The sequence below is a fragment of the Heptranchias perlo genome, unplaced genomic scaffold, assembly GCF_035084215.1.
Source record: "Heptranchias perlo isolate sHepPer1 unplaced genomic scaffold, sHepPer1.hap1 HAP1_SCAFFOLD_56, whole genome shotgun sequence".
Lineage (NCBI taxonomy): Eukaryota > Metazoa > Chordata > Chondrichthyes > Hexanchiformes > Hexanchidae > Heptranchias > Heptranchias perlo.
Window position 1 is genome coordinate 6,204,014 of NW_027139581.1, and position 15,994 is coordinate 6,220,007.

The 15,994-nt window shown below is 43.6% G+C and overlaps 4 non-coding genes across 4 annotated transcripts; all 4 read right to left on the reverse strand.

Annotated features, from left to right (window-relative positions):
* Positions 1-3,051: 3,051 nt before the first annotated feature.
* On the reverse strand, positions 3,052-3,133 carry trnas-aga (transfer RNA serine (anticodon AGA)). Its single transcript has one exon. It is a non-coding gene; the product is annotated as a tRNA-Ser (tRNA).
* A 672-nt stretch (positions 3,134-3,805) lies between these two features.
* trnal-uaa (transfer RNA leucine (anticodon UAA)) lies at positions 3,806-3,889 on the reverse strand. Its single transcript has one exon. It is a non-coding gene; the product is annotated as a tRNA-Leu (tRNA).
* Positions 3,890-6,100: 2,211 nt separating this feature from the next.
* Positions 6,101-6,182, reverse strand: trnas-aga (transfer RNA serine (anticodon AGA)). The gene has a single exon. It is a non-coding gene; the product is annotated as a tRNA-Ser (tRNA).
* Positions 6,183-6,845: 663 nt separating this feature from the next.
* On the reverse strand, positions 6,846-6,928 carry trnal-uaa (transfer RNA leucine (anticodon UAA)). The gene has a single exon. It is a non-coding gene; the product is annotated as a tRNA-Leu (tRNA).
* Positions 6,929-15,994: the final 9,066 nt, after the last annotated feature.

Consider the following 15,994-nt stretch of genomic DNA (forward strand, 5'->3'; position numbering starts at 1 on the left):
TAATGAGGTCTGGAGCCGAGTGGTCCTGGCGTAACCCAAACTGAGCATTGGTGAGCAGGTGCGGCTTGATAGCACTGTCGACGACACCTTCCATCACTTTGTTGATGTTTGAGAGCAGACAGATTGGGCTGTAATTGGCCGGATTGGTTGTGTCCTGCTTTTTATGGACAGGACATACCTGGGCAATTTTCCACATTGTCGGGTAGATGCCAGTGTTGTACCTGTACTGGGACAGTTTGGCTGGAGGCGCCGCTAGTTCTGGAGCACAAGTCTTCAGCACGAGAGCCGGGATGTTGTCGGGGCCCGGAGCTTTTGTTGTATCCACTGCACTCAGCTGTGAGACACACACGCACAGACACATTACACACACGCAGCCATGTACAAACCGACACTGATACACAGATAGATAATCACACATACAGTTACACACACTGACAGACAGACACACACGTGTATGTTGAAACGCAGATATGGAAGGTTTGAAAAGAAAGCTGTGAACCGTTGTCGGCAGGATTCGAAGCTGCGGGGAGGCCCCAATAGATTTCTGGTCCATTGCCTTCAGCACAACGACTTAACCTCAACTAAAACCTGCTCACTTAAAATGGCAACGACCCATCGCTCTGCAACACACGGGCACCAAGGTTCACTCGGCCTGTGTGTGTAACGTGTATGTTTGTCTCACTCGTTCTAAGCTTTTCTGAGTGGGACTCCGTTTCTCTGCCTTTCTCTCTCTCTGTCACTCTTTCCCGCGCTCCACACATCACTTTATTCTGGCACCTTGACTAACAAAGAGATGGAAATGTGAAAGGTAAGTTTTCTTTCAACAGAGGCCCGTGGAAAGTTTGTGTGCAACGTGCCTGAGTGTCACTTCCACGCTTTTCTGAGTGTCTCACAGTCTTTCTTTCTCCCTGTCATTTTGTCCCCAGCTCCCCACATCATTTTGCTCTGTACCTTGACCAACAAAGTGATGGAATTGTGAAATGTAAGAACTCTTTCAACAGGGACCCATGGAAAGTTAAACAAACTATCATCAAATAAATAGTTTAAAAAGATTGACTGGAACATACAACATGTCTCAGACCATCTGTGGTGAGAGGACATTCACTTCGTGCATCAGTTCTCCGTTAGTGGGAGCACGCGGAAGACCGAGGTTCAATTGTGGCATTAAAAGTCTCACTTTTATGTTTCTGGCCATTTATCTGCAAAATTGGATGCAGAAAATCGATTGATAAAATGTTCCCACCTTCCCGAAATTAATTGCACTGATATTCCAGCGAATCTCAGATCTCTCTAATCTGCTCCACTCTGGCCTTTGAGTCTGAAGATTGTGGTTTCAAGCCCCACCCCACCAGAGAGCTGAGCAGAGCAGAGGTTCCCAAACCGGGAACCGGACAAGGTGATCAAGGGGTCTGAGAAGAGGGAGGCCGTTGAAACTCACAAAACAGGAGATGCCTGCAATACCAATCGTCTCCAGTGGTGGCGCTGCAGCTCTCCCCTCAACTCTCTCAGTTTGATGCAATCACAATTGCCCACAACAAAAATTTGCATTGATATCGAGTCTTTAACGCAGCAAAACGCCCCAAGGCGCTTCACACCAGCGTAATCGGACAAACAATTGACGCAGAGCCGCATGACGGGTATCGTTATCAGCCGTCGCTCAGTGGGCATCAGTCTTGGCAACTAGCTCACAATGTGTTGAAAGAAGGCTTGTCTTTCACATATTCCATCTCTTTGTTAGTCAAAGTCCAGAATGAAATGATGTGGGGAGCGGGGGAAAGAGTGACGGAGATACACACTGAAAAGCGTTGAATAAGTGAGACACACACGGACAGACACAATACACACACGCTGACTCAGCAGACACTGATACACAGATTGATACTCAAACACACAGGTACACACACTGACAGACAGACACACACGTGTCGGTTGAAACACAGACGTGAAGGGTCTGAAAACAAAGCTCTGAACCTGCACGGGGAGACACCATTGAATTTTTTATCCATCGCCCGAAACAGCTCGGCAACGACTGCGAGAGCTCAGCTAAATGCTGCTCACTTAAAATTGCAACGATCCATCGCGCTGCAACAGACGGGCACCAAGAACGACCATGCCTCTGTGTGTAATGTGTGAGTGTCTCATTTTTTCTCAGCTTTTCTGTGTGAGTGTCCGTTTCTCTGTCTTTCTCTCAATAGTCCAATATTCCGTTTGCCTTCTGGATTACCTGCTGCACCTGTATGTTGACTTTTTGTGTTTCATGTACGATGACACCCAGATCCCTCTGTACTGCAGCATTTTGTAGTATTTCTCCGTTGAAATAATATTTTGCTTTTTTATTTTTCCTTCCAAAGTGGATGAATTCACATTTTCCCACCTTATATTCCACCTGCCAAATTTTTGCCCATTCGCTTAACCTGTCAATATCCCTTTGTGTCACCCTCGCAACTTGCTTTTCCACCTATTTTCGTATCATCAGCAAATTTGGCCACAATACACTCTGTCCCTTCATCCAAGTCATTGATATATATTGTAAATAGTTGAGGCCCCAGCACTGAACCCTGCGGCACCCATCAGTTACCGATTGCCATTTTGAAAATGACCCTTTAATCCCGACTCTTTGTTTTCTGTTCGTCAGCAAATCCCCAATCTATGAACTCTTATCTTGTGCCTGTTATTCTCTGCGAGGTAAAGGTCAGAAGCAGTGGCAGGAAGCGGCAGAAGGCACGGGTGTGTGCAAACGTGGAGTATAACAAGCAGCAGGGATACCACCTTTTATATGGCACCTTTTCGAATGCCTTTTGGAACTCCAAATATACTGCATCCATTGGTTCCCCTTTATCCACCCTGATCGTTACTTCCTCAAAGAACTGCAATAAAATTTTCAGACACGATTTCCCATTCATAAAACCATGTTGACTATTCTAGATTGTATTGTGAGTCCGCGAATGTCCTGCTCCGACTTCTTAAAAATGGATTCGAGCATTTTGATTTGAAACACACTCTTATCGGTTGAAACGCATAGATGAAAGGTCGGAAATGAAAATTCTGAACCGTAGTCGTCAGGATTCGAACTTGCGCGGGGAGACCCCAATGGATTTCTAGTCCATCGCCTTAACCACTCGGCCACGACTACTTGCTAAAAGCATAATGCTGCTCACTTAAAATCGCAATAATCCAGCGCTCTGCGACACGGAGCCGCAGAACTGGTGTCGGGATCAGCGGTCGGTGAGGGGGTCGGTTGTTCACGCTCGTTGCTCGTTTGGATATTGGTGGGTATCCGTACCTATTACATGGTAGACCTGGCTTCAAATACACCTGGACGATGAACTTCTCCTCCCTTTGAAGATATCATTTATCTCCAACATTGGACGTGTTGAAAAAAGACTGATAAACGAACTCGGACAATCCCACTTTCCACAATATAATTTCACTGATATTTCAGCGATTTTAAATCTCACTCTCCGCGTCACCTCGATGTCAGAACCACAATAATGAGCAAGAAATGAAAGGCAGAGTCGCGTTGTGAAGAGACCCCGGCTAATTCAGCATCCCGAAGTGGCTGATGGAGGCAGATTCAATGATGGCTTTCAAAACGGAACGGGATAAGTACTTGAAAGGAAAAAAGTTGCAGTGCTAGAGGGATAGGGCGGGGTCGTGGGACTAGCTGGATTGGTCTTGCATCAAGCCGGCACGGACACGATGGGCCAAAAGGCCTCCTTCCGTGCTGTCACCTTTCTCTGATTCTGTGATGCAAATGGCAAAAGAGAGTCAATGATCAGTATCAAAATGGAACGCAAACCGCACCGACCAGGAGTGGGGTTCGGAACCCACGCGGGTATAAAACCATTGGATTTTAAGTCCAACGCCTTAACCACTCGGCCATCCTGGTCCTTTCATAATATTGCTCCATGTGCAATGTGATTGAGTGTCACTTCTTCTACGGGTTTCTTTGTCATCAAATCAATGGTTGGAATGGATTCAATGAAATTTGAAGCGTGTCAAACGCCATCTGTGGGGAGTGTCCATCAACTGCTCACGCCAGTTCCTCCTTCGTGTTGTGCTGAATATCCCCATCTGTCACGCGGTTGATCAGGGTTCAATTCTCCAATGTCGAAGTCCCGGTGTTTCTGCCTTTAAAAGCTTCACTTTCATTTATCTCCACTATTTCATGTGGAAAATACACTGAAAGTCAAACTCGGACCATCCGACTTTCCACAATTTAATTTCACTGATATTCCAGCGATTTTAAAACCTGCTCTCTGCCTCACTCTTCACCTCGATTTCAGAACACTAATAATGTGCAAGTTATGAATACGCAGAATCGAGCTGTTTGCAGAATCGAGCTGTTTGCAGACCCGGGCTAATTCAGCCGCTCAAAATAGAGATAGAGAGACATACAGAAATAAATTTATTTCGAATATTTGATGTGGAAAAAACATTGAAAGACTAACTCGGACCATCCCACTTTCCAAAATTTAATCTCACTGATACTCCAACGATTTTAAAACTCTCTATTAAGGTCTCTCCATCTCTCTCTCCCCATGTCTCTATCTCTCTCCCTCGTTTTCTCTCTCTGTCTCTTTCAATCTCTCTCTCTGTGAATCTTTCCACAATGGCCCGTTTCATGAACTGTCATGAAATTATTAGTTCAGGCGGAATAGTCGAAATCCATTGCTCCTCAATCAGTCGATTGTCGCAATCAGTTGCTAAAAGCTGTTGATCTGACTTCACCCGATGAAGAACATTATCATCCGTTTTTGGCTCGTGGGGTGCGGTGGCCAATTGGAAAAGCGTTGGTCTCATTATAATAGTAAAAGCGCGAGCTCGATCCCCGTCCGTACCTGTTTCCAGCTTTAACTTTTAATGAAATGACCCATTTGATGACAGTTTGTTGAACTTTCCAGGGGCCACTGTTGAAAGAAGACTCACCGTTCACATTTCCATCTCTCTGTTCGTTAAGATCCAGAATAAAGTGATGTGGGGTGCGAGGAAAAGAGTGGGAAAGAGAGACACTCAGAAAGAGAGAGAGACACTGGGACAGAAAGAGACTCTCTCGGTCTGTCTGAGTCTGTGTCAGTCTCTCTCCCTCCATCTGTCCAATACCCGCAGATTTGAGAATCACAGGGTCAAAGAAGGAAACAGATTGGAACAAATTGAGCCTGTGTCCCTTTTCAAAACCGACTCCCAGGAAAACGGCTCCGGTAGAATCGTTAAATGGTCAATGTTTTCTTCTTCTTTCTCTCAATAGTCCAATATTCCGTTTGCCATCTGGATTAACTGCTGCACCTGGATGGTGACTTTTTGTGTTTCATGTACGATGACACTCATATCCCTCAGTACTGCAGCATTTGGTAATATTTCTCCATTGAAATAATATTTTGCTTTTTTATTTTTCCTGCCAAAGTGGATGAATTCACATTTTCCCACCTTATATTCCATCTGCCAATTTTTTGCCCATTCGCTTAACCTGTCAATATCCCTTTTTAGATACTTTGTGTCACCCTCGCAACTTGCCACCTCTTTTCGTATCATCAGCAAATTTGGCCACAATACACTCTGTCCCTTCAACCAAGTCATTGATATATATTGTAAATAGTTGAGGCCCGAGCACTGATCCCTGCGGCACCCGTCAGTTACCGATTGCCATTTTGAAAATGACCTTTAATCCCAACTGTTTGTTTTCTGTCAGTTCGCAAATCCCCAATCTATGAGCTCTTATCTTGTGACTGTTATTCTCTGCGAGGTAAAGGTCAGAAGCAGTGGCAGGAAGCGGCAGAAGGCACGGGTGTGTGCAAGCGTGGAGAACAACAAGCAGCAGGGATATCACCTTTTATATGGCACCTCATCGAATGCCTTTTGGAAATCCAAATATACTGCATCCATTGCTTCCCCTTTATCCACCCTGATCCCTACTTCCTCAAATAACTCGAATAAAATTGTCAGACAGGATTTCCCATTCATAAAACCATGTTGACCATTCGAGATTGTATTGTGAGTCCGCGAATGTCCTGCTCCTCCTTCTTGACAATGGATTTTCATTTCACACACACTCGGATCGGTTGAAACGCAGAGATTAAAGGATAAAATGATAACTCTAAACCGTAGTCGGCAGGATTCGAACTTGCATGGGGAGACCCCAATGGATTTCTAGTCCATCGCCTTAACCACTCGGCCACGACTACTTGCTAAAAGCATAATGCTGCTCACTTAAAATCGTAATAATCCAGCGCTCTGCGACACCGAGCCGCAGAACTGGTGTCGGTATCAACCGTCGGTCAGCGGATCGGTTGTTCACGCTCGTTGCTCGTTTGTATCGTGGTGGGTATGCCTACCTATTACATGGTCGACCTGGCTTCAAATACACCTGGACGATGAACTTCTCCTCCCTTTAAAGATATCATTTATCTCGAACATTGGACGTGTGATAAAAAGACTGATAAACGAACTCGGACAATCCCACTTTCCACAATATAATTTCACTGATATTTCAGCGATTTTAAATCTCACTCTCCGCGTCACCTCGATGTCAGAACCACAATAATGAGCAAGAAATGAAAGGCAGAGTCGCGTTGTGAAGAGACCCGGGCTAATTCAGCATCCCGAAGTGGCTGATGGAGGCAGATTCAATGATGGCTTTCAAAACGGAACGGGAAAAGTACTTGAAAGGAACAAAAGTGCATTGCTCGGGGGATAGGGCGGGGTCGTGGGACGAGCTGGATTGGTCTTGCATGGAGCCGGCACGGACACGATGGGCCAAAAGGCCTCCTTCCGTGCTGTCAACTTTCCATGATTCTGTGATGCAAATTGCAAAAGAGAGTCAATGATCAGTATCAAAATGTAACATCTACCAGGAGTGGGGTTCGAACCCACGCGGGTATAAACCCATTGGATCTTAAGTCCAACGCCTTAACCACTCGGCCATCCTGGTTCTTTCATAATCTTGTTCTATATGTAATGTACTTGAGTGTCATTTCTTCTACGCTTTTCTTTGTCATCAAATAAATGGTTGGAATGGATTCAATGAAATTTGAAGCGTGTCTCACGCCATCTGTGCGGAGTGTCCATCAACTGCTCACGCCAGTTCCACGTTGGTGTCGTGCTGAATATCCCCATCTGTCACGCGGTTGATCAGGGTTCAATTCTCCAATGTCGAAGTCCCGGTGTTTCTGCCTTTAAAAGCTTCACTTTCATTTATCTCCAATATTTGATGTGGAAAATACACTGAAAGTCGAACTCCGACCATCCCACTTTCCATAATTTAATTTCACTGATATTCCAGCGATTTTAAAACCTGCTCTCTGCCTCACTCTTCACCGCGATGGCAGAACCCGAATAATGTGCAAGAAATGAAGACGCAGAATCGAGCTGTGAGCAATCCCGGGCTGATTCAGCAGCCCGCAACAGAGAGAGAGAGAGAAACAGAAAGAAAGAGAAACAGAGAGCGAGACACAGGAAGAGAGACGGAGAGTGAGAGAGGCACTGATGAGGGCGCAGAGGAGGTTTGCGAGAAATATCCCACATACAACAATGAAATGAATGGCCAGTTAATCTGCGTTTTGGTGGTGTTAGTTGAAGAAGGAAGTTTCGCAAATTGTCATTAAATAAATGTTCAAAATAAATTCACTGAAATTTGAAGGGTGTCCAACGCCATCTGTGGTGAGTGTCCATCACCAGATTACACCAGATCCTCGTTAGTATTGTGGTGAGTATCCTCGCCTGTAACTCGAACACCCGCGGTTCAATTCCCCGACCGAAAGTGGAACTTTTGCTGCCTTCAAAAGCTTCACTTTTCGTCCTGTGCCAGTTCCTCGTTCGTGTTGTGGTGAAGGACAGGGAGAGACAGAGAGACAAAGACATCGGAAAGGGCGCAGAGGAGATTCACCAGAAAGATCTCACATACAGCAATGAAAAGGATGGTCATTTCATCTGCTTTTTGGTGGTGTTCATTATCGTCCAGGTTTGGAAATTTGCGACCAGCAAGGCCCCACAAACAGCAATGACAGAGTAACAGGTGCATGAGGCAGATGGAACAAGAGTTTCAATGAGCAGTATCAAAATGTAACGGAAATAACTGTTATCAGAAATGGGTTTCGAACCCACGCGGGTATAAACCCGTTGGATTTTTAGTCTAATATTTTAACCCCACGCCTCCATGCTTGTCGATGTGTCGAGATGGTGCTGAGTATCCCCGAGTGGTTAAGGCGATGGATCAGAAATCCATTGGGATCTTTCCGCGAAGGTCCGGATCCTGCCGACTGCGGATGCCATTATCAGCGGTTTAACATGCAGCAAACTTCTCATTCTTCAGTGAATTAAAAATGCACGGCTTTGAACACTTCGAGTTTTATGCTCGTTGGAATTGATCTGCAAGATTTCACGAAATCGACGACAGAAATAGAACAAAGAATGAGCCAAATGACCGATAGTCTGTCTCTCTCTGTGTGTTTGAGTCACCCGATGTGTTTCTGTCTGTTTGTGTGTGTGTGTTGGTGTGTGCGCGCGCCACACATTTTCTCCGTTTTTCTGAAGGGGTCTCTGTCTCTTTCTTTCTCTCCCACACTCTCTCCCGCGTTCCTCACATAATTTGACTCTGGACATGATCCAACAAAGAGATGGAAAAGTGGTCGTTCATCTTCTTTCACCAGTGGCCCGTGGAAAGATAAATAAAGTGTCATTAAGCACCAGGCCGAGCGGTTCAGGACTTAAGATCCAATTGGTTCACAACCGGGTGAACCCCACTCCAGGCAGCTCTTCAATTTAATCCCGTTACACTTTCATACTGCTCAGTTCCACTCGTTTCCCATCTGCATTATGTACCTGTTACTTTGTCATTGCGGTTTTTGGGACCTTGCTGTGCGCATGGCTGGAAACCTGGACGATAATCTTTCCTCAAGCAATACCACCAAAAAACAGATTAACTGTTGGTTCTGATATCGAGGTGAAGGGTGAGGCAGAGAGCAGCTTTTAAAATCGCTGGAATATCAGTGAAATTAAATTGTGGAAAGCGGGATGGTCCGAGTTTGTCTTTCAGTGTATTTTCCGCATCCAATATTGCAGGTAAATTACAAGAGAAATGAAAGTGAATCTATTAAAGACAGCAAAAATGTAACCTCCCTGTCGGGGAATTGAATCCTGGTCTTCCGCGTGGATTTTTCTCTCTGAATACACAGATTCCAATGTTGAAAACGTGACAGGAACATTCTCTCCAACACGAATTATATATAAGACACTTGGAAATCCATGAACACACATTGATAGCCTCATGGTAGCACTGGGTCTGGATATGGAATGGCCGGTTCAAATCACTGGAGAATGACAAGAATCCCATCGTTTTAATTCTGTTTGGGAATCAAATCACTTATTTAAATTTTTTAAATAAAGCATGAAGCAATATAAGGGCATAAGAACATAAAATAGGAGCAGGAGTAGGCCACTGGGCCCCTCGAACCTGCACCGCCATTCAATAAGATCATGGTTGATCTTCGACCTCAACTCCACTTCCCGCCCGATCCAAATATCCCTTGATTCCCCGAGAGTCCAAAAAATTATCGATCTCAGTCTTGAATATATTGAATGACTCAGCATCCACAGCCCTCTGGGGTTGAGAATTCCTCAGATTCACAACCCTCTGCGTGAAGAAATTCCTCCTCATCTCAGTCTTGAATGGCCGACCCCTTACCCTGAGGCTATGCCCCCTACTTCTCGACTCTCCAGCCAGAGAAATCAGCCTCTCGGCATGTACCCTGTCAAGCGCCCTCAGAATCTTATATGTTCCAATGAAATCACCTCTCATTCTTCTGAACTCCAGAAAGTATAGTCCCATTCTACTCAACCTCTCTTCATAGGACAAACCTCTCACCCCAGGAATTAATCTAGTGAACCTTCGTTGCACCGCCTCAAAGGCAAGTATATCCCTCCTTAGATAAGGAGACCAAAACTGTGCGCAGTACTACAGGTGAGGTCTCACCAATGCCCTGCACAACTGCAGTAAGACTTCCTTACTCTTGTACTCCAACCCCCTTGCAATAAACGCCAACATGCCGTTTGCCTTACTCATTGCTTGCTGCACCTGCATAATCACTTTTTGTGTTTCTTGTTGGAGGACACCCAATTCTTCCTGAACACCAAATGTTACTAATTTCTCAACATATAAAAATATTCTGCTTTTCTATTTTTCATACCGAATTGTAAAACCTCACATTTCCCCACATCATACTCCACCTGGCACCTTGTTACCCATTCACTTAGCCTGTCTATATCCCTTTGCAGACTCTTTGTGTCCTCCTCACAGCTTACTTTCCCACCGAGCTTTGTATCATCAGCAAACTTGGATGCATTACACTCGGTCTGTTCATCTAAGCCATTGATATAGATTGTAAATAGCTGAGGCCCAAGCTCCGATCCTTGCGGTACCCCACTAGTTACAGCCTGCCAACCTGAAAATGACCCATTTATCCGCACTCTATTTTCTGTCCGTTAACCAATCCTCTATCCGTGCTAATGGATTATCCCAACTCCATGAACCCTTACATTGTGCAACAACCTTTGATGTGGCATCTTATCGAATGTCTTTTGAAAATCCAAATGTACGACATCCATTGGTTCACCTTTATCTATCCTGCCAGTTGCATCCTCAAAAAACTCTAATAAATTTGTCAAACACGATTTCCCTTTCATTAAACCATGTTGACTCTGCCGAATCATATTATGATGTTCTAAGTGCCCTGTTAACACTTCCTTAATAATGGATTCCAGCATATTCCCGACAGCAAGAGGTCAGGCTAATTGGCCTGTCGTTCCTTGTTTTTTCTCCCCCTCCCTTCTTGAAAAGCGGGATAACATTTGCTGCATTCCAATCCACTGGGACCATTCCAGAATCTCGAGATTTTGGGAAGCTCATAACCGATGCATCCACTATCTCTGCAGCCACCTCTTTTCGAACTCACGGATGTTGGCCATCAGGTTCAGGGGATTTGTCGGCTTTTATTCCCATTAGTTTGTCCAGTACTTTTTCTCCAGTGATATTAATTGTATTAAGTTCCTTCCTCTCATTTACCCCCTGGTTCCCCATTATTTTTGTTGTGCTTTTAGTGTCTTCCACTGTGAAAACAGAGAAAAAAATATTTGTTTAACGTATCTGCTTCTTCCTGATTACCTATTATAATTTCTCCTGTCTCAGCCTGTAAGGGACCAATGTTTACTTTTGCTACTCTCTTACTTTTTACATCGAAACATAGAAACAAAGAAAATAGGAGCAGGAGTAGACCATTCGGCCCTTCGAGCCTGCTCCGCCATTCAATATGATCATGGCTGATTCTTTATCTCAATACCATATTCCCGCTCTCTCCCCATACCCCTTCATGCCTTCTGTGTCTCGAAATCTCTCAATGTCCTTCTTAAATATTTTCAGTGACATGGCCTCCACAGCCTTCTGGGTAGAGAATTCCATTGGTTCACCACCCTCTGAATGAAGAAATTTCTCCTCATCTCAGTCCTAAATGTCCTGCTCCGTTTCATAGCCTGTGACCCCTCGTTCTGGACTCCCCAACCAGGGGAAACATCCTCCTTGCATCCAGCCTGTCTAGCCCTGTCAGAGCTTTATACGTTTCAATGAGATCCCCTCTTTTTCTTCTAAACTCTGGTGAATACAGGCTGAGTCGACCGAATATCTCCTCATACGACAGTGCTGCTATCCCAAGAATCAATCTGGTGAAACTTCGCTGCACTCCCTCCATGCCAAGTTTATCCTTTCTTCGGTAAGGAGGCCAAAACTGCATACAAACAGGTGTGGTCTCACCAAGGCGCTGAAAACTGCAGTGAGACTTCTTTTCTCCTGTACTCAAATCCACTTGCAATGAAGGCCAACATACCATTTGCCTTCCTAACTGCTTGCTGCACCTGCATGCTTGCTTTCAGTGATTGGTGTACAAGGACACCCAGGTCCTTTTGTACATCAACGTTTCCCAATCTATCACTATTTAAATAATACTCTGCCTTTCTGTTTTTCCATCCGAAGTGGATAACTTCACATTTATCCACGTTATACTGCATCTGCCATGTATTTGCCCACTCACTCAACTTGTCTAAATCGCCTTGAAGCCTCTTGGCATCATCCTCACAACTCACCATCCCACCTAGTTTTGTATCATCAGCAAACTTGGAAATATTACATTTGGTTGCCTCATCCAAATCAGGGGGCCAAAGCACAGATCCTTGCGGTACCCCACTAGTTACCACCTGCATCCCCGAAAAAGACCCATTTATTCCTACTCTCTGTTTCCTGTCTGCTAACCAATTTTCAATCCATGCCAGTATATTAATCCCAACCCCATGTGATTTAAGTTTGTACACGAACTTCTTATGTGGGAGTTTCTCAAAGGCCTTCTGAAAATCATAATACACCATATCCACTGGTTCCCTCTTATCTATCCTACCAGTTACACCCTCAAAAACCTCCAGTAGGTTTGTCAAACAAGATTTCCCTTTCATAAATCCATGTTGACTTTGTCGAATCCCATTGATATTTTCGAAGTGTCCTGTTATTACATCCTTTACAATCGACTCGAGCATTTTCCCTGCTACTGATGTTAGGCTAACCGGTATGTAGTTCCCTGTTTTCTCTCTCCCCCCTTTTCTAAATAGTTTTGTTACCTTTGCCACCCTCCAATCTGCAGGCATTTCTCCAAAAACTATACAATTTTTGAAGATGACAACCAATGCATCCACTATTTCCATAGCAAATTATTTTAATACTCTGGGATGCAGATTATCAGGCCGTGGGGATTTATCGGCTTTCAGTCCCAATAATTTCTCCAGCACTATTTTTTTACAAACACTAATTTCCTTTAACACCTCCTTCTCACGAGACCCTTGGTTCCCGAGCATATCTGTGAAGTTGTTTGTGTCCTCTTCCTTGAAGACAGAACCAAAGTATTTGTTTAATTGCTCTGCCATTTCCTTGTTCCCCATTATAAATTCTCCCGTTTCTGACTGTAAGGCACCTGCATTTGTCTTCACTAATCTTTTTCTTGTTACATACTTGTAGAAGCTTTAACAGTCTGCTTTTATGTACCTTGCAAGTTTACTCTCGTGCTCTATTTTCCCCTTTTAATCTTTTTTGCTGAATTAAAAACTGATCCCAATCCTCAGTCTTGCTACATTTTCTGGCAACTTCATATGACTCCTCTTTGGATCTAAAATTATGCTTAATTTATTTTGTTAGCCATGGTTGGGCCGCTTTTCCTTTTGTGTTTTTGCGCCAGAAAGGAATGTATAATTGATGCAGTTCATGCATTCGTTCCTTAAATGTTAACCATTGCCTATCCACCATCATGGTAATCACCAATCTATCACAGCCAACTCACTCCTCATTCTTCGTAGTTTCCTTTGTTGAGATTTGGGACCCTAGTTTCGATTGGACTATTTCACTTTCCATCTTAATGAAGAATTCTATCATGTTATGGCCATTCTTTCCAAAAGGACCACGCAAACAAGATCATTAATTAACCCCTTCTCATTGCACAATATCCAATTAGGGATAGCCTGTTCCCGAGTTGTCTCCTCAACGTACTGGTCTAAAAAACCATCTCAGACTCACTCCAGGAATTCATCCTCCACAGTATTATTACCAATTTGGTTTGGCCAAGTCAATATGTAGATTACAATCACCCATGATTACTACAGTACCCTTGTAACATGCATCTCTCATTTCCTGTTTGATGCCGTTCCCTACATTACCACCACTGGTATTGATTCATGTTATCATGAAGAATCTTTTTTTTTTCATTTCATTCCGTTTACCTTATTTTATGGACACTGCACAAATGGCGGATGAAAATAAAATCAGCAATCATTTTGAGAGAATTGTTCTAACCTGGAGTTCAGGTTACATGAGCTGATGCCTGATTGCTGGACGCTTAACTTTCAAATATTGATTGGTAAAAAATGGTCCTTGCCTGGGCACAGTTTGCACTCCAGGGATTTAAGCAGAAAATCTCGGCTGACACTCCAGTGCAGTACTGAGGGAGCGCTGCACTGTTGTAGATGCCGTCTTTCGGATGAGTCGTTTAACTGAGGACCTCATAGGTGGATGTAAAAGATCCCATGGTACTATTCGAAGAAGAGCAGTGGAGTTCTCCCCGATGTCCTGGCCAATATTTATCACTCAACCAACATCGAAACAGATTATCTCATCATGTTCTTCATTGCTGTTTATGGGAGCCTGCTGTGCTCAAATTGGCTGCCGGCATTACAACCGTGAGTACAGTTAAAAGTATGTCATTGATTGTAAAGCGCTTTGGGACAACGTGACACTGGGAAAGGCGCTATAGACATGCAAGACTTTCTATCTTTCTCATTCTGCATGGGGTCATTTGACTGAGATAATCTGATACACCCCTCTACCCATGATTCCTCTCTTGATTTGTGCTTTTTGCATACATAAATATTGTTTTTTTAATGTATGTACGTGTAGATTGCCCACGTCTATTTTTCTGATTGGAAGAATTTTGATGAAGAAGATTCTCCACGCCCGAAACGATAACCTTTGTTCTTTCAGATTTAGAATATTTTGCTTTTTGTTGCAGTGCTGTGGGACTCTGTCCAGTTTACTAACATAACAGAAGGGGTAAGAGTACAGGCTGATTTAATACAGAATACAGCAGGTCACTGGGAAAGTTACACACTGTACAGTGCAGCTGATAAAACTCCTGCTGTAAATAAAGGGCAGGGTCAGTTACACAAGACTGAGCGACTTTATTGTGCAGCCTCCAGGCATCATCTTTACAACTGTCAAAATTAAACCCAAAATCTGTTCCCCAGAACAGACATTAACTGGCTCGCCTGCTTCATCTGCTGCTGTTCTGCTTCTGCACTCACCCACTCCAAGCTGATTACAATGAGTTGTTTTATGATTATTTCGTGCTCTCTGTGTGTTAATCACATTCCTGTCTCTACCTTGCTGTTTTTTTTATCTGTCTGCCTTTCACTGGTTCTGTCTCTCTGTCAATATATTTATCTTTCTCAGTCTTCTTTCTGGCATTTTTCTGTCTTGTTACTTCACCCTCTTTTAATTTCTATCTCTGTATTCCTGTTCCATTTCTACATTTTTTCTCTGTGACCCTTTGCTTCTCTCTTTATATCTCTATGTTTCTGTCTTCCATCTTTATCTCTTCTTTCCATTTGCCTCGCTGTCCCTCTCGCTCGTTCTCTCCCCACTCTCTCTGTCTATCTCTGTCTTTTTTGCCTTCTCACCCCCTTTTCAACTCTTTCTCTCTCTTTCGCTCTGCCTTTCACTCTCTCTGTTCTGTCTCTCCTTTTCTTTATTTCTCTCTTCACTTTCTCCATCTCCTTCTTTTTTATGAATTCGCAATCAACTTTAATTTGGTTGTACGCAGACTACGTAAATGCATCATTAATTCTTGCACATTAGTCCAACATTATCTTTTATACAAATGAAGAAAAAGTAACAGTAAAATTGGATGTTTTTTTCAACATAAAAATACCCATTTCTTCTGTTCAGATACATACGTAGTAATTATATTCATAAACATATTTATTTACATAGCTGTCTCCGCAGTTCAGTATTAATTCATTGTGTAAAGTGTTTTGAGATGTGTTAATATAAAGGGCACTGTACAAATTCCGTTTTAATGAATTACATTGTCCATTTGTAGACCAGCAAATATCCGCCTCTTTCTTTTGTTGTCTCACTTTGTCTCTTTTGCTGTCTGTCGCTCTCCTGCACTGATTCTTTCTGTGTCTCCAGTTCTCTTTGTTTCACTTCTTTTGTCTCTATCGCCCTGTTTCAATCTCTCTTTGCAATTTTCCCTGTGTCCCTCTCACTTTCTGTCCACTTTCCTTCTGCACCTCTGAGTTTCTTTCTCCATTTGTCCACCTGTTTCTCTCAACTCGCTCTCGCTGGTAAATTCCCTCTCTTTCTCTTAATCTGTGTTATTCATTTCCTGTCTCTGTTTTCTGATGGAAAGATGCTCCT